Source organism: Podarcis cretensis (assembly GCF_951804945.1).
Source record: "Podarcis cretensis genome assembly, chromosome: 2".
NCBI lineage: Eukaryota > Metazoa > Chordata > Lepidosauria > Squamata > Lacertidae > Podarcis > Podarcis cretensis.
The window spans coordinates 58,652,431-58,679,342 of NC_137171.1; the positions used below are offsets into that span (position 1 = coordinate 58,652,431).

A 26,912-nucleotide genomic window follows, 5' to 3' on the forward strand; every position below is an offset into this window, starting at 1 on the left:
GCGCACAACCCTAGAGTCAGACACGACTGGCCCGTACGGGCAGGGGTACCTTTACCTTTACCTATATTGATTGCAGCTGTTTTGCAGAGAATAATAGGCAAAGAGAGTAAACATCGTTTTTAAAGAGGCTAAAATATATCCTGAAATAAACTAAACTAAACTAACTAAAATAAAATACAGTGTGTTATGAGGAGTTTGTGACATTCCTAAGAAGTCCTAAGAAGAATCCCACTTACTTGCTTTTCTTTTTGTTCTTTGGATCTTTATAAAGACAGTGGAGTAAACTAATCAAAAGAGAGAAGTGAGGAGAAAGATGTGAAGTGGTGGGGGGCTGATATTCTTGTGTGTCCATGTCTCTGTGTTCAAACACTGAGAGGAAGTATGACTGGAGGCAGTGGCATAGACTGGAAGGAGCCAGAGAAAATACCGGATGGACTATTGAAATGGTGGCAGGAGGATTCAAGATTAGGCTTGAAATGACTGAGGAAGCCTTCCTTAAGTTGTGGCATGAATATAAAATAAGATTGCTTAACATTCATATTATTTGAGCTTGGTATATATGTTACAGTGGAGTGAAGAAATAGCCTGGTTGAAAGCATAAAGAAACGTATGGTTGAAAAAGTAAATATTGTGTATGTTAAAATAAACCAAACTCCCTATTTAATCCAAGCTACCAAATGCCTACAGGAACAAAAAGGTTTTTAATGTTTTTTCTTCTGTTAACCTATAGGTGATGGAAGCTCCACAAATCTAGGGCTGGTCTACAAAATGCCTCTTTGTGTAAGTCCCAGATGGAGGGCCAGAGCTTAGCGCCCGCCCCCATACAGATGGATTGATGAAGGTGATTGGTTTTGTTTTACACCAATCACACTATGGTGTGAACCTGACCTCAAAATCAATAAAGTGGAATAGGAGACTAAAATAGCCATGGCACAAATCAGCAGTGAATTAGGGGAGAAGAGCAATGGCAAGGATGACTCAGTCACTTGTCATTAACCATCTTGAATTGTGTGAAGAATTAAAAATGGTGATTAAAGTCTGTTATGGAATACGTAACCTGCAATAAGTGATCTTGAGTGAGCACCCACAAGATTAGTCTCTCACGCTTGCTGATAAATTTCTGTGCTAGCACTATTGCATTACAGCATTTCCCGCATTCCATTAAGCATTGCTCAGCCTAGCTTGACAAGCAACTTGGCTGCTGTACCCTCTTGTCTTGCAGCTGTGTGAACAGCTTGCACTTTGGAGCAGTTCTCTGTACACCTTGGACAAGGGAGCAGCCAAAAGCCAAGGTGAGACTGCATAAAGTTAACTGAAATGTAATGGGTAAAAGCATTAAGTGATCCAAATGTTGATGGATGAGAGTTGGAAGCCACACTTAATAACTGTTGACAGTTTGCTCCGTAGAGATGCAAAATGACATTATTGTGAAGCTTTTGTATAGCTTTCTATCTGAGGGTGCTTGCTTAATGGCCTTGGAAGGCTGGTGGCTACTAGCTATTGGACACCCACCTGGTACCGGGGACTGAAGGAAGCCATTTGACTGTTCTGAACACAGCCAGAAAAAAGAGAAATAAGTCTGAAAGTTTGCAGCTTTCTGAAAAGAAGCAGTCTTGTGTAGACTGCGTGCTGTTCCTTTGGGGAAACGGATGCTGCTTTAAATACCAGCTTTGTTTGTCTAGGTGTCTGCCTGCTGCTCTGTACTTAACTTGCATTTTTGTAAAAAACTTTAAAAACCACAACATCAGAAGTCCTCAATATTCACAAGGGAACTGGTCCTGTGTAAAAGTTGCTTCTGAAACTTCCTACTATTAAGGAAAGTAAGCTTGTGAAAGAGTAAAGCAAGTGGGACAGGGGAGGAAGGGAACCCCAAATTACAACCCTGGATGTTTTTAATCAAGTTGATTCATTCTAGTTTCTAAATCTGTAAGTGGAGACATCAAATTGAATTTTAAAGTCTTTTTCATTCAAGGTACAAGTTTAAGCCGCATAATAACCATTATACTTCATCTATGACCTATTTAATGCTCAAGTCACTACAGTACTTTTCCGCCCCCCCCCCCCCCGGATATATCTGCAGGTTTTTACTAGGCTTCCAAATGCTGTTTCAGCTTGATTTATAGAAAATGCTTAGTCACTGACATTAGCTTTGCTTTTTATGTGTGAAAAAAGAGACACTCCTTAGTGTTCCTTTACAGCACTTTCTGCCAAGAAGCTGCAGCTGCCCTGCTGTTGAGAAAGCTGACTGACCAACTTCCTAAAGGTCTTCCTCTATGGCTGCAGATGAACTGTGGTGTAGCAGTCAGACCATCAAACAAAGGGATTGGGTGACTTAAGTCAAAATCCCCATGCAAAAGTGAACTTCACTGAGTGAGTTTAGGCTAGTCACCACCTCTCAGCCAACTTTTCCTCACAAGGGCTGTTGTGAGGACAGGGGGCACGTATGCTGCCTTGAGATCCTTGGACTATCAATCATGGATTCATGGAATTGTAGAGTTGGAAGGGGCCCCAAGTGGGATGTAAATAAATGAATAAACTTATGAAATTGATGCACAGAAATTCAGCTACCTGCAAAATGGAGACTTGTTTTTCTCCTGAAGTCCAGCCAAAGAACAAAACAAGTACACAAAATCCTCTGCAACTAATCTGTCACTTTTCATCTGCTCTGCTGAGGAAAAAAAGTGCTCAGTTCAGTTAAGATGCCCTACTTTTAGGCTGAGGAGACCCTTACAAATTTGGAATTTCTAGGCTTAGTTACTTCAGCCAGTTATTATTTGTAGGAAAACAAAAGGATTGTAAATCTGTGCATGGAAATTACCTCACAGAGGAAGGATGTGGACAATTTGGTGAAGACTTAACAGCTATCTTGAAACATTTGGCTGAGAGGCCTGCTGCCTTGTTATGCAAAGCTGTTGGTATGGCTTGGTCATTGTTGTCAGACAAAGGGTGCTAGCGGGCAATTTAACCTTTCTTTAAAGCCCTTACTAAAGGAATGTACCTTGACTTACCCTCACCTGCAGTGCCTGGGGCAGGGAACCTTTTTCCGTTGAAGGGCCATATTCCCTGCTGGTTAAAGGGTCCCCCAACACAAACCAGCGATGAGAAGGGCCAGGGACAAAAGTAGGAAGAGCAACAAATGTTACTTCTACCTTTGTGCAGGAGACTCATTTCTTCCAGGGCCGGCCCACCAATGATGCAAGATGAGGTGATTGCATCAGGTGGTAGGATTGGCAGGGGCAGCAGATCCAGCCTCCAAGGAATGCATTGCTCACTGCTGCTGCCACAGGTGAGGTGGCAGTGATAGCTCCTTTGAGGCCAGATCTGCCACCTCCTCAGCAACCCCCCATCCCCATGCTTCATCTACAGTGGCCTCGTGGTGAATAGGTCTGCTGGTCTCCTCCTACCCTTGTTCTTCCCCTTGTTCCTAATGTAGATCTTCACTCACCCCTTCTTCCCTGGCAGGGAAGGATGCCATTATGTGATTTCCCTCAGGTGTCAAAATGTCTTGGGCCAGCCCTGGTTTCTTTCATGCACAGACATCCCTTCGTATGGTTCAGGCTTCCTCAAACTCGGCCCTCCAGATGTTTTGGCCTGCAACTCCCATGATCCCTAGCTAGCAGGACCAGTGGTCAGGGATGATGGAAATTGTAGTCTCAAAACATCTGGAGGGCCGAGTCTGAGGAAGCCTGGTCTAGTTCAATAAGCATGAGCAGAGCCAGACAAAAAAACAGGGCTGGGGAAGGGCATGGTTTGGGAGAGAGTCCTGAGGACCAAACATGGAGGAGGGCCATACTTGGCTTCCAGGCCCAATGTTCCCCACCCTGGGTTTGTGGAGCAGCAATCTGCTTTATTTAATATAGGAAAACGTATTTATTATTATTATTTCAACATAGTTTCTTCCCCATTTTATCCTCACAATAAGCCTGTGAGGCAGTATGACTGACTGACTCAAGGTGAATTTCATAGCAGAGCAAGGACTTGAACCTGCCTTGGTCTATCCGATCATTGTCCGATAGATTAATATGCTAGTAATACTATCATGCTGGTTCTCTTGCCAAGAAATAAGCAAGTAGTTTTTGGATTCTAAGCTGGTCTTACTTCTTTCTGACAAGTGCTACCTGCCTGAATGTTTGCATTTGCAGCCCCATCACCTGTCCACATTCAACAATGCTACAGCTCTCCAGCTTACACACTCATATCTTACAACACTCAGAGAAGGGCTAGTTTGAAGTTCCATCCTGAGCTGCTAAAGTGATATTCTCCCCCTCCTCTGGGGCAGGCAGGGGAGGATAGTTAGTGGTTCAAAGCTATTACTAAAAAAATAGACCTCAGATCACAGCCAGTAGACAAGATAAGCTGCATTTCTCCCCTCTATGCTATTCTCCAACTCCAGAATTGGAAGCTAGAAATTGCAGCTTTGGATGTGATTGGCAGAAGTTAAGCAAGACCTCAGTACTGCTGAATCTAATTCACAAATTAAAACATTTGCTAAGAAATATACACATTGCCAAGTAGGAAATGGGAAAGACATGTGATGACATGTTATAGTTCACATATTTTATTTGCCCCCAAACTAAGAACATTTCAGCAGAATAGTCTCCTTTGAATTTGATGACAGCATCTGTGAGCTGTGTAAGTAGGTTATTTGTAGCTGTGATTCATCATTCTAATATGAATTCCAGAAGTGTGCCCGTATTAGTCAGTAACAGCAAGAGGGTACTCCTGAAGCACCTTACCTAGTAACTCGTTTAGCCTGGCATGAGCAACAGCCTTTTTCAGCACAGTGGAGTAGGAAGGTGGAAAGGAATCATATCAATTGGCGTACAGAAGAGGAAAACCAGGACTCATCAAAGCTGCTTGTGGTCTTTATAATGAGGTTTGACTCACATAACCTTTCCCAGGGATGAAAGTGTATTACATGTCCCCCCCCCCCACCACCACCACACACCAAGATTACGGTATATGTAGCCTGGGGAACAGTGCTTGTGTGCCTTTAACAATTATATAATGGGCAAAGATTCAGCAAGTCCAATTCCTGATTGATGCATTTCCAGGTTGTGGGGTAAAAAAGCACCTTTTCAAATTCTAGCTGTTGCACAATTGTTAAAGGCACAGAGGATGCTACCAGAAAAAGGTGGCATCTCTATAAAAAATTTTTTTTAAGCCTCTAGCCCTTATATTTTCAGATATATTAAGGGAAAACATGCAGACAATATTTTGCTCACATTTTCAGTATGAAGCAAGCTTGCTCCTGCTTTCCTGCATCCTACCCAATGAATGGAAAGCACTGTTTAATGATTATTTGATCAAGGAGAAGAAAGCAGCAATAGCTCTGCTAATTGGACAGAATTTAAAGGAGGGAAACTGGGTTTTGATGTGTGGCTGTAGGATGACTTTCCTTTTGGGCCAGGGATAAGAAACTAGTGGCCCTTCACACATTGTTGGATTCTAGTTCCCCACTACTGTTCTAGACTCAGCCTTAGAATTAAGACTTCACAATGATTGCTTAGTAATTTCTGGTGCTAATTTCAATTGCTTGCAATGCATCTTACTGTATTACATTTACTATCTAGAAGGATTGTGTGACTTTATCTTGGGGAGGTGCTTTGTGCTCAGTCCAGCTGTGCAACTGGGGGGTCAGAGCTTGGATCTGTTTGTTTCCCCTGACATTAAATGCTTGTCTATTCCTGTGAAGAGAAAGATTGGTTTCCTTGACACCCCCCAAACATGAATGTTATTGATCAAATTCTTGTTTTCACCCTCAAACACTGCAGGCGATATTATGGGGGGTGAATTATAATAGCTTCACAAACAGGCCCCACTGCTCCCAAACCTGAAGCTAAACTGTTTGACTCATGCAGTGCTATGGGTGTGATCTGAAAGAAGAATCAGGTTGTCCCCTTTTTGTTTTCAGAAACTCAAAGCTGGGAGCCTCTGAGCATACATGGAAGGCCTGTCCTTTGACAAGTGCCTGCTTCCTGCTTGTATTAGTGAGCTGGGGAAATCTGGTGGTGGAGCCTTTGATCACAAGGGTAGCTTTGTGGTGCCATATATGTTACCCTGCCAAAGAGGTGGCCTTGGATGGGAGAGAGATGGTTTGCAGCATCGGGACTTAGGGGCAGAATCTCAGGTTCTGCCAGACAGAGCTCTTAAAAGTAAGAATCAAGTACCAGTCTGGTCAGCTTCTGGATGTGCCAATTTGTCCTTTGCCATGCGCAGCAAAATGTCTTGGGCCAGTCTTGTTTCATGCTAGAATGTCTAGTCCATGAGACTGATTACTCTTATAGTGATGGCTGATCCTCTAATGACCTTCCCATGCCTAATCCTGCATCTGAGGACTCCTCTCTTAGCGCAGGGGTGAGGGTGTTGCTGAACTACAACTCCCATCAGGCATAATGCAGGGATAATGCAGTTTGTAGTTCAGCAACATCTGGAGGGCTAAAGGCTCCACATGCCTGTCTTAGTGGAAGAGAAAGTACTCTCTGCTACGGAAGATACAAGAGCACGTGTTTTTTAATTTTGTTTTTTAAAAGAAGTGGGAAAGCTTTTCCTTTCAGTCCGTGGCCTGTTGCTAGGAAAAATTACCTCAAGGCCTGTTGTTAATTTCCGAGACCTCTGACCCCACAGATTTGTGCTAATCTTGCCCATTAGCCTTGCCTTGTTCTTTTGCCTAATAGGCTCCAGGGACTGGCCTCTTTCTGAAGCACATCTTATTGATTCCAAGCCAGGGGGTTGACGCTGATATGGTTCTACAGACCATGTAAACTAAGACACATAACTTAGAGCAGCTAACTTGTGGCGCTTGAGATGCTGTTGGGCTCTAACTCCCATCAGCCCGTGCTAGCACAGTCAATGGTGAGGGGTGTGGGGAGTCAGCAACACCTGGAAGTCCACAGTGTAGCCACCCCTTGCCCTAGAGTTTTTTGCACCTTTCAAATTGGTTTGAAACACATGGTTTTGTTTGGTGGAGGCAAACTATGAGCCTGGGCTCAGATGGTATGTTAAGCCAAACCATGGCTTAGTGCTGTGTAGCACAGCAGCAGCAGGACTGAGGAAGGAGCACAGCCGCCTCTCTAGGAACCCACGTGCTTGTATTCATTGCACTATGCTATGGTTTGGCTTGGGGGTTACATGAGAACTGAGCCAATGAGAGAGACCATTCTGTGCTGGCAGAAGCGCCTTCCTGGACTTTTGTGGTCTTTGCTAATTGCTCCTTCCTGGACTTTTGTGGTCTTTGCTAGGAGCAAAACACAAAGCATTTGGTAGAGAATGCACACATTAATGTGTCTGATTTGCATAATTAGCAAGTAATTACATATCAGGCTACTCATATTGGGAGAACTGGCTTTTGACCATCTTAGCTGCTGGCATTGGTTGGTGCTGACTCAGTTTTGGTCCTGGGCCTTGAACTGTAACCTAACATGCACAAAAATTGAGCCTAGGTGAAGGGGATTCCTTCACTTATTTTGGTGGCTGGAAAAGCTTGATTTCTGCTTGCCAGTCTGCTGTTAAAGGCACAGCTTCAAAACTAGTAAAAAAAAAAAAGCTGGCAACCTCATTCATAAGAAAATAGAGTTACAGGATCCCAGTTTGCATTGTTTCTGACAGTTCTTCGTACACTGGGGTGGGGTAAGTTCCTCTGGTCCTTCTAAATTAGATAAGGTGCAACCTTAGCAAGGAACAAAGAACTGATCTTGTAAGCAACAAACTTAAAATCCCTCTGACCTCATAGGCAGGGAGAATGTCCTTGTCCTTGTAGCAACAGCTCCAGACATCAGGCCATGAAAGCTAACTTTAGTCCAGGCTTTAAAAGGTTTCCTCTGCCATTAGACAGAATTTGCCTCCAAGTTTTCATTTCAGTGTTGGCATTTAATGCTCCTGCTCTTGGCCCCAGCTCTCTGGCTTTGAAACTTTCTCTCGCGTGGGGAGGGGGCAATGCCACCAACCAACAATATCTCAAGGATTATCTGAACAGTAAATGCTAAGTAGGCAAAACCAGATAACCCCTCCTGAGTTCTCATTAGCATGCCAACCTATGTTTGCCAAGATCTGATTTAAAAGAAAAGAATACAGATCATATTTTTGGTGCTGTCACTTTAATGAAAGTATCACTTGACAAAACCAACAGAAGAGAGAGACATTTGCAACCAATTATGTTATTGCTGATCAGTCAAATTGCATTGAAAATTACATGTTGAGTTTTATTCAGGGCTGCTGATAAATTAACTGGCAGCCTAGTGCTGAGATCCAGTATCAGTCTAATATCACATTGGTTTAATTTGAAATGCAAAAGAAGTGGGGGCATTTGTGGCAGGAGGCTAATGTAAGCTACATGGTTATTAACACAGTGTAGCAATAGCCATCATTAGCAATGGCTGGAGGGATCCCTTTTTTTGTACCCCTTGACCCAATCAAAAGCAGCCTTTGAACAGGGTATAAATCAGAATGGGATTTGGCTGTGTCTTATGTAAATTCATAGCTGTGGCTACTTTTAAACTTCTGCTTTCACAAAATATAAAATTATTCCTCATAACCACAAGAGGAAGTTGGGTACTTCAGCATATAATTCAGAGGTTACCAAATCGCTGGCTAACAATCAGTTTATGGAGAAATACTTGCTCTGCACTCCTGCTTCTGGGGAAGATAGTGATATTTCCTCCCCACGGCAGATGCACTTCTTGGGGGTTTGTGCACAGCTCCATTTTCTTAATTAGTACTGACATTTTGAGCTATCAAGTCATAAGCTTTTTTGGGGGGATGGAAGAGACCCAATCAAGTGATGTCTTCAGAAAACAGTTTGATTTAAATACATGGAAAATAACAGGTGAAAAAAGAAAAAGAAAATTCATATCTTAGGACTGGATAAAAAGGATATTGCAGAGGTAGCAGGGGTTTTTTTGTTTTGTTTTTTACATCCATGGCTATTGGATACACCATAGAATCCAAGCTGCATGCCAATGACATTTATACTATGCACTCAGAAAAAATTATGTAGATTGATTTATCTTTTTAAAAGAAAACTCCAATTTTGCTTTTCCCTTTTGCTCTTCATTTGGATAAACTGAAAGCATGCAAATCTAATTTCTGCTTTTGAAATCTGCATTGATTCCTCCTTTTTTGGTGCTGGCAGGGCTTCTCCACTTTTACCAACTTGTGATAGGCAGAAATCCAGCCAGTGCAGCTTTTCCAACATAGAGGTACAATGTGCTCCGGTTGAATTTCTGCCTCTCTGTTTCATTGTTAAAGTCATAGGATGCTGCTAGAGAGAAAAGGTGGTAGCCTTCCCCACCAGGACTGGCTGGCTGGTGCAATGTGGGATTCCAGAGTGTGGGTTAGGTGAATAAATTCCCAACTGGCTACAGAAACCACAGGCCTCCAAACTGGGGCTAGAGAAGGGAAGGGCTGGGCTCGCCTTTTGACGCATGCTTGCCTGGAGTCCAAAGGGTGCCGGGATGATTTTGAGTAGTCGCCTCTCTATTTTTTGTTCTCTATTGTTTCTCCTTCTGCTCTATGAGGGACGAAGAGGAAATCCCTCCAGCTCCCTAATTGTCTTCTGCAGGCTTTTTGAAAGCAGACTTTCCTATCAGACACCCCACTCTGAAAGGAAAAAAAGAAATCAAAATGAACACAAAGAGATAGGTGTCTCAATATTGCAAGAGGCAGCAATGCAAAGTGGTGTGGTGTGTTTCTTGAAGGTAGCATGGTGAGACCTTTCAGTGCATGAGAAGCCACTAATAGCAAGTGATACCAATCATGTTTAGCATGATGTATTGTTTTTAACACTTGATTGGAAGCCGCCCAAAGTGGCTGGGGAAACTCAGCCAGATGGGCAGGGTATAAATAAATTGTTGTTGTTGTTGTTGTTGTTGTTGTTGTTGTTGTTGTTGTTGTTGTTGTTATCAAGTTGAATTCAGTTGCTGGAATTGGCACAATCTGTGTGTTTGCGGGGGGGGGGGGACTTTGGCAATCTTTTGCAATATGTCACCCTGTGTGAGGCCCCCAAATGGATCTTCTCAATTTTGCACTCCCTTGCCTCAGTGCTCTCTGTGGAGGAACCACCTGCACCGCCCTAAATCCGGTGCTGGTACATGCAGAGACATTTCGAAACCTCGGATGGGTTTCAAAAGCCACCTGCAACATTCTGGAATTTGATGATTGTATTGGAATGGCTGGCTTTCACCTTGATGCTGATACCAAGGACTGCACATGAGAGAATACAGAAGTGCTATGTGTAGCTGGCTGTCTTTACCTCAGGGGTCAGCAAACTACGGCCTGAGGGGGCCATTAAACTGGCCCCCGGCCTTTGCTGCCCACTCAGTCAGTCCCTGCGCAGCTCTAAACTGGCACGGCGCACCGGTTTAGCTCCGTGAAGGGACTGACTTCCGGAACGCAGCCACGGCTTCCTATTGGCTGCAGGAAGCTCTTGCAGCCAATAGTAAGCCACAGACACCTCTTCCTCCCCTGCCATGGCTCCGAAAGCCAGCGGGGAAAGAGCGGCAGGCATAGCTTATGGTAAGAAACACGAATGGAGAGGGTGGAGCTTTTTGTGTTCTATTTCGTCCCTGAGCAGGACGAAAGATAAACCACATTACTGATTTTGTACCTCCTCCTCCGACCAGTGGCAAATGCAGGACAGCATTTGCATGCTCAGTTCCCTTTGGAAAAGAACCCCGGAAATCCACACCACACCTTTAAAGCACATCCAGTGCCCATTTAAAGCACATGACTTCCCTCTAAGAATCCAGGAAACTGCGGAAAGTCATGTGTTTTAAATGTGCCTTAAATGTAGTGTGGATCTGTTTCTTCTTTCTAAGCAACTTGTTTACAGAGATGCATAGGTTGACCAGGTATTTTAAGGGCACAGCAGCAAGCCCTTGGGTGATTCAAGTTCCAAAGCGACATGAGTACATGTTTCAGATTTAGTTTAACCCAAGAGCTATGGGCTCCAGCTCAGAGAGAATTGTTCCGTCAAACAACCTGAATTGTAGCCACTGTAAACCAAAATTCTAATGACAAAACCCTCGAGCGGTTTTCCCGATCAGCTCCTGCAGCATCTAGGAAGCAACAAATGCAGTTATTCTTTTTCCTTGTTCAAGGATATTCCTGCACATGCAGCCCAGAGTACATATACCTTCTTTATTTATGGTGAGAATGTGAACATCGCACTTCTCTTCGCACGCTTCATGTTACAACCTAGGTGTTTGGGTAAACTGGTAACTTAAATGTTCCGGAGATTTAATTACCAAAGCTGTGGGTGGGTGGGGAAATAAAAAGGTATTTAGAAATATAGATTACAAATAGAGCTAGTAAAGATTAATCATGAGAAATTATCAGTCCTCCAGAGCTTGCCTTTGCATGCAGGGAAAGCCCCTAACTCACCGAGGATTTGAGACCCATTGGCTACCCTCACCTGGTGTAGGCAACCAGTCAAAACTGTTTTCCGGGGTGTGGCCACTGTCACATGCTGACAGCTTCTAGGAGCCACAGGTGAGAGCTAAGTGCGGGATGGGGACCAAAGGTGAATAAGCTACCCCAGAAGAAGCACAATGTGTCCCCCACCAGAAATACTATGGCTCCCCTAACACCCCATACACCCCACAAAATATATTAACTTTTGAGGTACAGGTGAAACTCGGAAAATTAGAATATCGTGGAAAATTTCATTTATTTCAGTAATTCAACTTAAAAGGTGAAACTAATATACGATATAGACTCATGACATGCCAAGCGAGATATGTCAAGCTATTATTTGTTATAATTGCGATGATCCTGGCGTACAGCTGATAAAAACCCCAAATTAACAAGATCAGAAAATTAAAATATTAAATGAAATCAGCAAAACAAGGACTGCAAATAGAGCAATATTGGACCTCTGAGAAGTAGAAGCATGCATATGTACTCAGTACTTGGTTTGGGCCCCTTTTGCATCAATTACTGCCTCAATGTGGTGTGGCATGGATGCTATCAGCCTGTGGCACTGCTGAAGTGTTATGGAAGACCAGGATGCTTCAATAGCAGCCTTCAGCTCTTCTGCATTGCTCGGTCTCATGTCTCTCATCTTTCTCTTGGCAATGCCCCATAGGTTCTCTATGGGGTTCAGGTCAGGCAAGTTTCTGGCCAATCAAGCACAGTAATCCCATGGGCATTGAACCAGGTTTTGGTACTTTTGGCAGTGTGGGCAGGTGCCAAAGTCCTGCTGGAAAATGAAGTCAGCATCCCTATAAAGCTCATCTCCGGAAGGAAGCATGAAGTGCTCCAAAATCTCCAGGTAGACGGCTGTGTTGACCCTGGACTTAATGAAGCACAGTGGACCAACACCAGCTGATGACATGGCTCCCCAAATCAACACAGACTGTGGAAACTTCACACTGGACTTCAAGCATCTGGCATTATGTGCCTCCCCATTCTTCCTCCAGACTTTGGATCCTTGGTTTCCAAATGAGATGCAAAAGCTGCTCTCGTCAGAAAAGAGATTTGGGGAGCCATGTCATCAGCTGGGAAGGTAAACTGCATTTCCTTGCGCTGCTCTGGTTTGCCAGAAGCGGCTTAGTCATGCTGGCCACATATCCTGGAAACTGTACACTGGCTCCCTCGGCCAGTAAAGCGAGATGAGCGCTGCAACCCCAGAGTCGTCTGCGACTGGACTTAACTGTCAGGGGTCCCTTTACCTTTAAACTCAATATACATAAATTTTAATTAATGACTGATTACTTTGTAGTAGGTGACTTCCATTTTTTTATTAGTTATTTTAAGTTTTTCTCCATCAGTGTTTATGTTATGTGCCTGGAGATTTATTTCCAAACGCCACACAAAAATATACAGTGTCTGTCTCTTGGAACAAGTCTCTCAACCCTTTAGGCTGCCCCTCTCTGCATAATCATTATTTATCTTTGCTCTTAAAATGTTCCTTCTCTGAATTTGTCCTGTCCAAGAGGGCTTAGATCACTTCCCTTGCTGCACCATAGCTGGGAATTTGCAAAGACTTTTATTCAGTTTGTTCTTTATAGTACCTCTTACTTCCCAGATGCTGGCTTTCGGAATTCTGGAAATCAATGAGGTGCAAACTTGGATTCCCCAAATGCCTACTTGCATGAATAGAAACACCCCTTTACATGCACACCCCACAAGGTAGTTAAGAAGGTCCTCTCTTTGGGTGTTTTTGGGTAGCCACAACAAAGAAACACAGCAGTCCTGCCTCAATCAGAGGCAAGAGATGCCCTGGACTGCCAATATATACAGTATAGTGTGTGGGTCCCACTTAGACTTGTCATATTCTTTTTACCAAAAAATGGTAAATCTTCAACATGAATTTCACAGGCTTATTAAATGATGGAGAAAAAGGCCACACAGTGTAGGTAAGCACCTAGTGCTCATTGGCCCATTTCTCTTGTGGGTTTCATAACAAAAGGGCAGAGTCCAATCTTAGACCAGCATTGAGAACCGGAGAATATGAGCTGTTGCTTCAACTTCTTTTATTCCTTTCACTTTACAACTGAAGTAAGAGAGCCTTGGGCCTATGGCTGGCCCAGAACATTTTGGTGTCTTGAGGCTGAAAATACAATAATAGTTTAAACAATATATTGATCAAAAATATCCTTCCTTTTAATAATTCCTGAAATCTGACGCCCAATGCAGCCATTTAATTCTACCTTATTGCATGGGCAGCCTTGCTTTATACAAACAAAATAATAATAATAATAATAATAATAATAATAATAATAATAATAATACTTACATTCTTTTGTGTGGTGCTTGACTTCTTAGCATTTTAGTGTATTTTTGACGTGTCCTTCCAAGAAATTCCAATAATCTCCTAGAGACGATAATACTTAACATATTACAGCAGCCTTGGGGAACCTATGGCCCTCAAGATGCTCTTGGACATCCAGCATGGCCGATATTCAGGAATTATAGTCCACAAACCACCTGAAAGGCCACAGGCTGCCCACCCCTGTGCTATGGAAAAGGAATCTGCAGCTGTTCTTGCCTCACTCTTGAATGGGATTTGCCAATGGAAGGGTTGTCTTTTGTCTAAGAACCCAGATTGTATCCTGCTCATGTCTAACAAGGGGGAATAACATTCCTGTTCTGTTACTCGCCTGCCCCCCCCTGCCATTACTCTTATCTTGTGAAGTGAATTGAGACTGGTAAGAGTGATGTCCGGATCTCCTCTGTCTATAGTCTGACAAGATGGAGTGGAAGACAAGTATCAGTGCCTTTTAATTTCCAAGTGTTTTGTCAGAACAGGTAGTTGCCTCTTTACGGGAGGAACATGAGTCTTCCTCCTGATAGGGACCTGGAGGAAATGTGTTTGTGTTTCTTCTGTGATGGATGACACAGCAGTTTACCCTTGAAATTGCACACCCTGGAAAAGGATAATCAGGCTTCGGTTTCTAAGGTGTTTTCACACATTTGGCTTCAATCAAATTTTCTCAAGCTTTCTCTCCAAACAAATATTACCTTTATTTTGTTTGCCATGTACATTGTACGGCCCAGGGAGTCTCAAAGCTCCCCTCTAGGAACAAGAGAATGCAACTTAATTCTCTTTGCCACCTTAGTAGCTTTCTAGAAGAGGGAGTTGCTGAGCTTCAGTGCCAGCACTGCTGAAGGCAAGAGTACAACATTGCAGCTAGCAGGCAGTCATGTGACTCAAGAGACCAATAGGGTTTGCTGTAGGGCAGGAGTGGGGAACCTAATTTGTATGCATATATGCAGTGTGTTTTTTCTTTAAAAAAATGTTCGGGGGTACTCTCATTTTGACTCAAGAAAAATCACCATTTTATAGTTCAAATTAGGGAAAAAAACCTGTAAATGGACAAAAGTGCAAAGATTCACAAAGTGTTTAGGGTATGCATATCCCTGTGTACCCCCAGAAAAAAGCACTGCATATATGCAAATTTAGAAATATTACTGTAATTTAAATAGAAATACAATACATTTTACTATGGTGAGGAAGACTGTGACCAGGTGACTTGTGCGCCTGTTCAGTTGTCCAGGTGCTAACTGTTAATAGGCACCCTCAAGTCTTCTCCTCTTCCTTCTTACTTGATTGATTGATTGATTGATTGATTGATTTAATGCCTGAAAATGTGACAGGTAGGCTGGCAACATCAACCCCACCATATGAGAATCCCTTACAGACAATCACCAGTGCCGGGAGACAGTCAGGTTGTATATCCACAGCGTTTTTGCCTAGTGCCTAACTATATGTAATGAAGGTGCCAGGCAAGCCTCCCTGGGGAGAGCATTCCACGAACAGGGAGCCAACGCAGAAGAGGCCCATTCTTATGGTTCTTTATCTTTACAATGGACAGCATTTCAAATAGCATTTCAAATAGAGGACTCCTCCAAAGAGATGACTGTCACCTGCAAAGTACCCTACTACTACTACTACTACTACAGCATCAATGAAAATTTTATTCGTGAAAGCCTGATCGCCGTAACCAGAAATGATGCAGAGGAATCTGCCCTGGCCTACAGAATACATCATTATCTGGCACAGAAGCAGAGAATAATATTTACAGCCTTCCAGCACATAAAGCGGTTTTGCTGAGAGACGCTGCACATTTTGTTTGTCATGGGTGTGGACTGGAGTCGGGAAGCAATGTGTCAGAGCTTACCAGGTCTACTTTTGCTCATCATCCTAAGTCTTTCCTCCTCTTCCTTAGCAGGATAAAGAAGCGTCCAGTTGGCTGAAGAGGCTTATCAGCTCTGTCTGTCTGGGTGTTAACAATCTATTTGTCTAAGTACCTGTCACATTCACATGCCATGTTTCCATTGTGACTCACTATATTTGTCTGGTTATTTTTTTCCAGGATTGTGTGTGCATCTGTGTGAAAGCTCTCTGCCTTGCCTTATTGGTGCCACCATTCTGAGGCAACAGCTAGTTATATATAAACGTTGTCCAATAACAATCAAGCTCCATTCATTGTCCCTTTGAGGCCGTTCCTATATCCCACTTACAACTCCCAAAAAACTGTCTCTTAGAAACCAAGGCTGTGTTTATTTAAATCAACAAGCTGAAATAAGTCAGCCTTTGAAATCAGTGGGATTTGGCTGTGCAAGATGGCATCCTCACTGGGGAACCATTGCGTTCTTTGTGTTTAAGGATGAAATCAGGGCTGACCCTACCATTAGGTAGTGTGAGGGAAGCCACCTCAGATGGCAGATGTGGAGAGTGGAAGCAAGATGCTGATACTCAGAGCTGCGTGTGCCACACAGCATGCCCTGTGCCCTCTAAGCTAGCTTGTGATGGAAGACGGCTTTCCCATCAGCAGCATTACAGTCAGATTCAGCTACTGGTCTGATTAGCTCCCGCGCATGGAATGCAAAGGGGTGCCATCTTCTCCTTTGGCTCAGGCAGCAAAATTAAATTGGATAAAATGAAACAGAAATCCTCCTACCTCCTCCTGCTGCGCTACCTGCTACCATCAGGGACCAAGAGCTCATTTAGACCTGATGTACCACAAACCACCTTGCTGTGGTTTGGTGGCAGCAGGTAAAAGCAGATAAAGGCAAATGAGTCAGGTGATCCATGGGCTGAAGGAAAAGGCAGCTGCCACAAGCCTGCTGGAAATATGAGTCAACTCTTCCCCTATTGCCTGTGCTGAAGGCGCTGGCATGATTTAAAGGTGACAAGAGGAATGGTTCCCCACCTTTTGATACTTGGGTCATGAGTGTTTCACCTCCTCCTGGATTATATTTTAAGCACATTGCACTCTTACACCCAAAAACATACTACGTATGTATTTTTTCAGTATTTCTTCTAGGGCTTAATTCTGCTTCCACAGATTTTAATGAGTTCCTGAAATGGGTCTTTATAACTTGTAAAGAAAGTGAGTGAAGCTTATCATTTTGGATTTGTAGAATGAGTGTACAGAATGTTTGCGAACCATTCTTGTATTGAAATGCAAACAGAAAACCTAGACCAGGCTCCTGTTCTTCAATGTTTGAGTATGTTGATGATGTTCCTACCATATTCAGGTTTGCTGTATTGCCTTAAATAAACATACTGCCCAAATGTGCAAATTGTTCTTGAGGGGGCCCTAAAACACACTGACTGTGAACCATGCTTCTAGTGAATTCGCTAAGGAACCCATCAACTATAAAACTGCTCTTATATATTCCTATATTATTATCTCCAGGCTGGTGGAATACTGCTTTCCATGATATTTACTGAGTCAGTTCAGTTTGATTTATTACGGCCATTGGCCCATATCGAAAACAATACATCAAAATTTATCCATAAACAATACAATTTAAACAGTTAAAATCCAAGTTAAAACACCCATATAAAACCAATTTTACTTCAGTTAAGTAAACACTATACACTATAAGCTCCCTCTATGTAAACCGAAATTCAAATCCCTCGGATTTTGGGAGATATGCGTCTTAGTTCTGGCACTTATTGATGGTTCTTAAGTTTAGCTAAGCTGTCAGAGTCATACAGTGATCCATTTCTCCTCTTTTGAAATAAGACATTAATCAGGTATCTAGCGACTGCAAGGGATCTACTTGTGTCTTCGTCGTTTAATAAGTATATTATTTGGGCTTCCTGAGGTCTGTCAGCAATTCTCGATAAATATGGGGCCAGAAACTTGGACCGTAAAGCCGAATGTAATGGACAACAGAAGATTATATGATATAACGATTCTATAGATCCACTTTTACAGTCACAGAGGAGTGAGATCTGTCTGTTGGAGAGTCTGTTACCCAACACATTTGATGGGAAAACATTGAATCTAGCCTTTATAAAGGCGTACCTGTGCATCACCACAGATAAGGTAGTTAAATAAGATGGAAGTTTCGTTGGAGGTGTTAAGCCAAGGTTTATCGGCGAACAGGTGCCACCACCTGTCGCAATATTAAATTGTAAATCCATCTCCTCTAATTTGTGAGTTATAATTCTCTTGGCAGAGATTAAATCCAATTTTAGTAGTTCAGATGGAGATAATCCTAAGGACACAAGTTTCCCATGTATTATTGTTGCCCAAGGGCTAGGGAAGTCATCTCTCCAGAGACACTGTATCAAGTGGAGATTTGGAAGTTTATGCCATAATGCCAACCAGTAAAAGAGGATGCATTTCCATAATGTGGTTTCTAGAGATGTAACATTTAGTTCGAGTCGTATAGCAGTATTGCTTACACACCTGGGTAATTTTAGCAACCTTCTTAGAAGCTGGTTTTGGATTACCTCCAATTGGGTTAGATTAACAAAAGACCCCCATATTGGAATTGCATATGCTATTGTTGCAATCACCTTTGCCTTGAAAACTTTTAACACTGATGGAATATGGAAAGCCCCATCTGAAAAGAAAAAATGCAGTAGCGCAAAGGAAAGGGCTTTAGCTCTATTTAATACATATGCAAGATGGACCTTCCAGCCCATGTTGTGTTGGAGAAGGACTCCCAAGTATTGAAATTTAAAGACTTGGTCAATGGCTTTTCCGTCTATTCTCCAATTATAGGTTTTTCGACTCTTAGTGAAAATTAGGACTTTGGACTTGGCATGATTAATTGTAAGAAAATTTGATTTGCAGTAAACATCGAAAATTTTTAATGCCCTCCTAAGGCCAACTCTTGAAAAAGATAGGATCACTGCGTCGTCTGCGTAGAGTAGAAGGGGCAACGATATTGGGCAAGACGAGGGGCGTGGATCGTTTCTTGAGAATCTATCAGAGGCGCCCTCATATCACTTATAAATACTGAGTCAATATTTGTTGTAATGAAAACAGAATCACCAGAACAACACTTTAAACACAAGATAATGGTTTACACTTTAGAAACTCTACTAAAATTTCTTTCTTCTTTTTATCAGTGCCTCAGTGGTGATAGTGCAACAGGAAACTATTCAAGTGTCATCTGATAGCTATATCACTTACACAGCTGCAATTTATAATGCAGATATATTTAATAGCACTTCTAAGCCAAAGCAAATTCTTCTAAAATGCAGTACTTGTGGAAAACAAATGTCATTCTAGCTATTTGTTGCTTATTGTGTGCATGTGTGCATATACTGTATATACTGCTCCATTCTGTCATGCAGTAAATTAGGCACTTGCTTTTGGTAATTTTTTCCCTTGGGAACTAGAGGCTTTAAAATGGAATTCTTCCTCTGTTTCCCAGGAGAAATGCTTTGGAAATTGCTTAAGTGCTTTTAGTGTATTTTTCATCCTTGTTGGAAGCCGCCCAGAGTGGCTGGGGAAACCCAGCCAGATGGGCGGGGTACAAATAATAAATTATTATTATTATTATTATTACACTGAGCAGCTGAAGGAAATCCATATAAAATGTTGAATCTATACAGTTTTAATACATGCAATATATGTAGTTTCAGGATCAGTTGTGGGAATCCTAATATTGTGGTAAGGTTCTCTCTACTCAACACCTGTAACAGTTTAGTTTGGCTTCAAGCCCAGTCATGACACTGAAGCCACTTTGGTCATCTTGGTTGATGCCATTTGTCAAGATGGCAATGGGAAGGCATGGCTGATGACAGTCTCTTTAAGGGGCAACTTCTGGTCCTTTTAGGCTGAGTCATTGTCACCAGTACAACCCTGTTAAGTTAGAAAATGGGAGGAAAGTCTCTATGACAGTGCACAATGCCATCTGGCATTATCCTACTTACAAGATTCAGGTTGTGTCTATAGCTGCAGTGGCACCAGCACCAAGTTGTTGATTCTACATGCTTTTTAGTTTAGCTACACAATCATTTATTTATTTTCAATTTCCTCTCCGGTGCATTTGTACAAAATAGGTAAGAAAATTCTTCTTGCAAGAGACAGTTAAGTAAAAAGAGGTTAGCTATAAAAAAAGAAGGGCAAGCAAAATGAGATCCTTTGTGGTAGATGTAAAAATTTCTAGCCACAGCTGAAAACCTTTTGCGTTTACAGCAGGAGTAAGGAATCTGTGGCTCTCCAGATGTGGTTGGAGTCCAAGTCCCCTCAGACCAGCCACCAGGCCAACAGTCAGGGATGATGGGAGTTGTAATAATGAAGATGATGATGATGATGATGATGATGATGATTTATACCCCACCCATCTGGCTGGGTTTCGCCAGACACTCTGGGCGGCTCCCAACAAAACATTAAAAACATGATAAAACATCAAACAGTAAAAACTTCCCTAAACATCCAAACGACATCCAAAGGTTGCACAGGTTCCTCATACCTGGTTTGCAGTATTTAAGTTGTCCCCAATTATATCATTGCTATTATTTATTCATTTATATTGGCCAATAGGCCCCTAATACATTAGAGAAGGTGTCTTTTTATTTATTTAAAAAATAGCATTCTCCCACCTTCCTTAGCTTCATGTAAATATGCAGGCCTCTGGAATGCCCTCTTATGTAGTTAGTGTAGGAACAAATGTTTAAAAAGAAAGCCTGCACATTAAACATTTGACATTTTAAGGGGTCATGTTGAAGCGGTGCAAAATATAAGGGATCTTGAACTTTTGGATAAATTGTGGTTGGGAACATTAATTCTTGTAAAAGGGGTGTTTGAATGACTGTTGAATAATGGAGGCACTATTGGCCTGTGCTATGAACTAGTCTGTAGTTTAATTTTGAGAAACTTTGGTACTGCTCCAGCTCCCACTCCCCATTAGTGTTTTTTGGTTAGGTGGTAGTAAAAAAAGAAGAACCCCTCATTCTTCTAAGATGTTTGTTTCAACGAAAGCCTGTTTGGGGTCTAAGTGGGGAAAGGGGCTGTGAGTAACAACTGGAAGGAAGGACAAGGAGCAAAGTATTACAGTATATCCCAGCAGGAAGTTCTTTTAATAAGTAAATATTGTAGTGATGACTTGTAGAGATTCAGAGAATGGTGTTGGATAAAACAATAACAACACAAAACATTTATTTGCAGCTTGTGACAAGCATTTGCATTTTCTTTTATATATACATATGAAACTGTAAGGTGCCTTTTCTTCTGCCATTGTGACTGTTAATTACTTTTTCTTGTTTGTTAGCATTGGAGCTGTCACCTTTTAATGGGCAGAAATTCTGTGTTTGTAATAAAGCTTTACAACAGGTGGGTAGACGAAAGAAATGCAACTTTATTGTGGCTGCAAATTTTTGCACAACTTCCACATATCTTCCTCATAAAAATGCTGTCCCATGTTATTTCTCAATTTAATCTGGATTTACCATTTCCGCAAAAAAAGAAAAAAACACAGTAAAAAACACCTTAAGAACACAGTAGATTAAATGGAGATGAGGTGGTGGATATGGAATGGGATTTTTATGAGAAAGCGCATTCTCCAATTACCGGTAAATGAGAGTGCGTGTTGCGGTGTGGACCACCAGGTCAGCCCTGTGTTGCCGGGCAGGTTTATGGCTACTGCCTGGGGCATTGATTGGATAACCGGGTTGCTGGGGTAAATTGCATGTTGCAAGTTGGTGGGTGGGACCATTAGGTATTAAATATTGGGGCTCTTTGGTTTCCCTTTCTCTTTTGCAGAGTGCATCAGATCACCTGCCCGCCCTGTTTTCCGGTTGACCTTGCTTTGCCTATCATGGGGTCGTCTGCCTTGGTGCAGGGGCCTAGTAGGAATTTTGCCATTTGGCTGATGCCATTTGGTTTTTGCCCACTACTTAGCAATTTGTCACAACTTGTAAGGTTGCGGTTAGGCATTGGTTATAAATAGCTGGTGGTGGAGGGGTCAGGATAGGCTGTGCCTGCCCCTCCAATTGCACTGAAGGGAATTCCGTTAAAGGAATCCTGGGGCTTGCCACGTTTTTGTCCAATCCCTGTCATGGGACCAGGGCCGGCAAGCCTTGGGGAGCTGGTTGGGTGAGCGGCGGCGTCAGACGCTCAACTGATTCCCAACATTGACTTTCCCTTCTACTGGCTTCCGATTGGAGCTCAGAATGTCAGTTCTGTCCCTGGTGGGGGGACAGATAGTCATAACCAATGTCTAAACAACCACTCACTGATTCTGTATTTTAATAAAGTTGTGGCCAAAATAGTGCCCAAAAACCAAAACTAAAATTATGTGTGATGTGTGAAATTAATTGAGGGGTGGTCTGGGGACCTACACACGCAATGCTGTAGAAAAACATGCATGCATGAACAGCACTAAAACCACAATAAACTGTTGTGTGGAAGTGTGGCCTGTGTCGGGAGAAACCAATTTTTGCCTTTCATGTAGCTGTTTCATTGCACAAAGCCTCTGTTTATAAACTAAAATTAAACTCTTAACCAGGCAGCACTGCATTTTAGGCAGCACTCTTGGAAGGATCAGGAGCTGATGGGTGAGTTTATTCTGAACCGGAGGCTGCACAAGGCAAACAAGCACAAAGGTGGCAGGCAAAGCTCAGAATCTGAAATCCAAGTTTGACAAATGAGTGAAGGTTTTGAGAGTGCAAAGTTGTAAGGGATTAGAAGTTGTTTGCAGGAAGAAATAGGAGCCCAGGAGGTGCAGCAAATGTAAGTGAAACAAGCATTGATAATACTGAGATGTAGAAGGATCCCGGTATGAAGTAACAAGAAAGCCCTAAGTGGGCAGTCATAGGACCTTCATGTCCTCATTTAGGGCTTCTAAGAAGATCCATGGATGCGGGTGGTGCTGTGGTCTAAACTACAGAGCCTAGGGCTTGCCGATCAGAAGATCGGCGGTTCGAATCCCTGCAATGGGGTTAGCTCCTGTTGTTCGGTCCCAGCTCCTGCCCACCTAGCAGTTCGAAAGCACGTCAAAGTGCAAGTAGATAAATAGGTACCGCTCCGGCAGGAAGGTAAACTGTGTTTCCATGCGCTGCTCTGGTTCGCCAGAAGCAGCATAGTCATGCTGGTCACATGACCCAGAAGCTGTCTGTGGACAAACGTCGGCTCCCTCAGCCAGTAAAGCGAGATGAGCATCACAACCCTAGTGTCGTTTGCGACTGGACCTAACGGTCAGGGGACCCTTTACCTTTACCTTTAAGAAGATCCATGCCACCCACAAGCAAATTTGGATTATACTCTCCTACTCCATCAGTTCCTGACAAGAACCCCGCATAGTCCTCACATCCTCAGTCACCTCACTCTTTTTTAAAATCCTTTCCCTGTATAACATTACCTCAGTTCCTGATTTTTGTGGCTGCTTCTGTACTTACAATAAAACTATGATCAGAATGTATACACAGCCTAATTAACATATGTGGTAGTAAGTTACACAGGTGTTATTTGAGTGTTTGGAGCTGCCTTACTATGAAAGCTGGTGCAGCTTTTATTTAGTTTTCTGTCTCCCAAAATTCCTCTGCTTTGAAGTATTTAGAGGCTCTTACATCCAGCTAACAGGGTTTGTTGCAAGCAATTATTGCAAGGTAATTTTATGTTTTTTATGTATGCTGATTCAATACTGTTGTATTAATTTGCAGAAATAAAAAAAATGGGGGGGGTGCAATTATGACTAAATGCAAAGAAGTAAAAGTGTGAGCAGCACCTGTTCAAGCCTTCAGCAGTCTCAGTCTGTGGAATATTTATGGGAAAAGTAAGTAAGAATCTTGCGGTTCTTGTAGAGAGCCCTCTTTAGTTACTGATTTAAGACCATATAAAACCCAATAAAAGATAAACTCTTTGTTACAAAACATCTGGTAATTCCACTTGTGTTTTCATCATGCAAAGGCTATTTCCCTTTTTCCTTCCAGATAAGCAAATGCAAGTGGGAGTATGGTCTTAGTGAATAAAGATGGGGGGGGGGGAATAAAGCAGACATCATCTCCAGAGATAAAATTTCTTACGTATTAAACTGTTAAGTGCATTGTTCTGCCCTTTCAGTAGAGAGAATTCCTTTTGGGGTTCCCAGTAAAGTCTGCACAGTACAGCACCGCACCGCTACCATACACCATTCACATTACTGAACCATCTTCAGGGTTAGGATGTGGTTCTTAGTGGGGCAGGGGGTCAGATTCAGCAGTGGCTGCTGCTACAGGAGACTGCATCAGATTTTCACTCTACTCCATCCCCACTCCAATTTAGCAACATGGTTTTCCTTTGGGTTATTGCTTTTCCATTTATCTCAAAGAAAGTATATGGACAGGGTTTGTGTGTTGGGGGGTGGGGGTTCAGTTCACGAGGGAAGGGTAAATAGAATAGCACATTTGATTTGTCCACTCTCCACATTTGTGGAGTAAAATGGGATGCACTGTAATGAATCAAAGCATGGAATTTATCAGAACGGAGCAAAGCGTTATGTGTGTATATAACATTTTCACTATTATCTCAATTCTGTAAATTGTTCAAGGATAGTTGGCCAAATCCTATATAAAAAGGTAAGGGCTTTTTTTTTAAAAGTATATGAGCATTTAGTATATTGAATTTATGTTTGAATTTGATACCCCAGCTTCAGAAGAGATAATATTATGCAGTGAACTCCCGTTGCTTGGTTCCTGCTCTTGCCAACCTAGCAGTTCGAAAGCACGTCAAAGTGCAAGTAGATAAATAGGTACCGCTCCGGTGGGAAGGTAAATGGCATTTCTGTGTGCTGCTCTGGTTCGCCAGAACCACATGACCTGTGCTGGCCACATGACCTGTAAGCTGTACGCCGGCTCCCTCGGCCAATAAAGTGAGATGAGTGCCGCAACCCGAGTCAGTCACAACTGGACCTAATGGTCAGGGGTCCCTTTACCACACTACATTTATTATTATATTCATTTCTGCAGTGAGCAAATGTTTGCTGAACTTTGCATCTCCCGCCCCAATTTCAGTATTATGTAAATCAAATCAAATCCGTTTATTGTGAGGACCATGCCTGTGCACAAAAATCAACACTAAAATCAGTAGTTAAAAATATTAAAATTCATTACATACTATGCCAACAAAACCTTCTTCCCACAATGTAGAAAAGGAGGGAAAACGAACAGCGAGTTAAACAGACGGTGAAGGGGTCTTTACATTGTCGTTCATAAATCTTTCCCTGGCTTTCATGGCCTTCATCACAAAGACCGCTACCACATGGGTAATGCGTGGGTTTGCATCAACTAACAAAAATTTTACTCTATCTTCAGGACTGGTTATAGAGATGGGTATAATTTGCAGCAATGCGTCTCTAAAGCCCAAGTACATGGGGCAATAGAGGAAATAATGTGTAAGATCCTCTTTAATTTTCATAAGACAAGGACATAAACGATGTTCAACTGGGGTTTTTGTGTATCTACCGGTCAGATAAGCAGTTGGCAATGTTTGAAACCGTGCCATGGTGAAAGCTCTCCGAAGGGTGGGATCAGTGATCTCCACCAAGTAGTTGGCACAGATTTTAACTGCTTTTACTCGTGGGAACCAGTAGGAAAACCCAGAGTTTTTTATCTTGGTGGAGTCCAAAGAGGCGTCTTTTTCAAAGATCCATTCCCGGACTTTATCAGGGCTCCACAATTTGAGAGTATTAAACTCTGGTAAGTTGTATCTGGATAGAATGTCTAATAGACTTTTATGCCAAGTGGTATTATATTGTAATGATACAAAGGCTTGTTTAGCCAATAGGGTGTTCGGGGCATCTATAAGGTTGATGAAAAAACGCAAGAATCTTAAATGGGCCCTAGCAGACACAGAAGGTAGTCCTACTTCCACTCTTAGGAGAGCTGCCGGAGTACTCTGAGGGAGGCCTAGAATTCTTCTGAGATAAAAAATTTGGAAGGTTTCAAGCCGTTCTAACAGCTTCTGATTCCATCCCCAGAGTTCTACTCCGTATAACATCTGTGGAATCACTTTTCCAACAAAAGTTTTTAGTGCCGGGGTCACCAGTTGCCCACCCCTCGAATAAAAAAAGCTGAGCAGAGCACCAGTTGTTCTACGTGTTAGAAGGGCTACAGTCTTGAAGTGGGCAAACCAGCTAGATGTAGCTTGGAAAGTGATACCGAGGTATTTAAAGAGGGGACATTGTTCAATTTTGTGTTCATCTAGAGACCATCTAAATGTGTGGCGAGCTCTAGTAAATACCACAATTTTTGTTTTATCATAGTTTATCTTTAGAAAGTTTTGAGAACAATAAGCTGCGAGTCCCTCCAGCATGCTGAGAATGCCCCTTCGAGTGAGTGCCATGACCGCCATGTCATCAGCATATAGCAGTATATTCAGGTGTTTGCCTTCCAGGGCAGGGGCTGATGACTTATTATGTAAACTGTGTTTCTTATTTATTAATCTAATAATTGTTTTCTAGAATGTCTAATTATTCAATACACCAGCGTGTCTTTATGTCTCCTAGGAAGCTGAAGGAACAATACATGGAGTTCCCACATGGTCACTGAAACTGACCAGATGAAGACCTCCTTCTCAACGGTTTTGCTGCAACCTGTAGATCAGAGATGGGGAACCTGCGGTTCTCCAGATGTTGTTGTATTACAGTTCCCATCAGCCCCAGCCAGCATGGCCACTGGTCTTACTATTTTACAAATGCAGAACACCTGATGAGGGATTGTATTTCTGAAAGGGAAGCCGGTGGAAATGGGCTGGCGGGGTGAGAGGGGAATGCTGCTTATGATTGCTAAAAAGCCATGAGTAGTAGAAGACAAACCTAGACAGCATCTTAAAAAGTAGACACATCACCTTGCCAACAAAGGTCCGTATAGTAAAAGCTATGGTTTTCCCAGTAGTGATGTATGGAAGTGAAAGCTGGACCATAAAGAAGGCTGATCGCCGAAGAATTGATGCTTTTGAATTATGGTCTGGAGGAGACTCTTGAGAAAATCAAACCTCTCCATTCTGAAGAAAATCAGCCCTGAGTGCTCACTGGAAGGACAGATCGTGAAGCTGAGGCTCCAATACTTCGGCCACCTCATAATAATAATAATAATAATAATTTATTATTTGTACCCCGCCCATCTGGCTGGGTTTCCCCAGCCACTCTGGGCGGCTTCCAACAGAGATGAAAAATACACTAAAATGTCACATATTAAAAACTTCCCTGAACAGGGCTGCCTTCAGATGTTTTCTGAATGT

The 26,912-nt window shown here is 42.5% G+C and overlaps 3 long non-coding RNA genes across 3 annotated transcripts in view; 2 read left to right on the top strand and 1 right to left on the bottom strand.

Moving 5' to 3' along the window:
• The window catches only part of LOC307211521, a 39,066-nt gene extending 12,587 nt beyond the window's left edge, over window positions 1-26,479 (top strand). Inside the window, exon 3 of the long non-coding RNA XR_013836501.1 lies at window positions 26,179-26,479. This is a non-coding gene — a long non-coding RNA (uncharacterized lncRNA). The remainder of the gene's footprint in view (window positions 1-26,178) is intronic.
• On the top strand, window positions 747-17,020 carry LOC307211528. Its single transcript, XR_013836508.1, has 2 exons — window positions 747-780; window positions 15,315-17,020. It is a non-coding gene; the product is annotated as an uncharacterized lncRNA (long non-coding RNA).
• On the bottom strand, window positions 13,456-15,712 carry LOC307211516. The gene is made up of 2 exons (XR_013836495.1): window positions 15,621-15,712; window positions 13,456-13,549 (listed from the first exon to the last, which is right to left on the bottom strand). It is a non-coding gene; the product is annotated as an uncharacterized lncRNA (long non-coding RNA).
• Window positions 26,480-26,912: the final 433 nt, after the last annotated feature.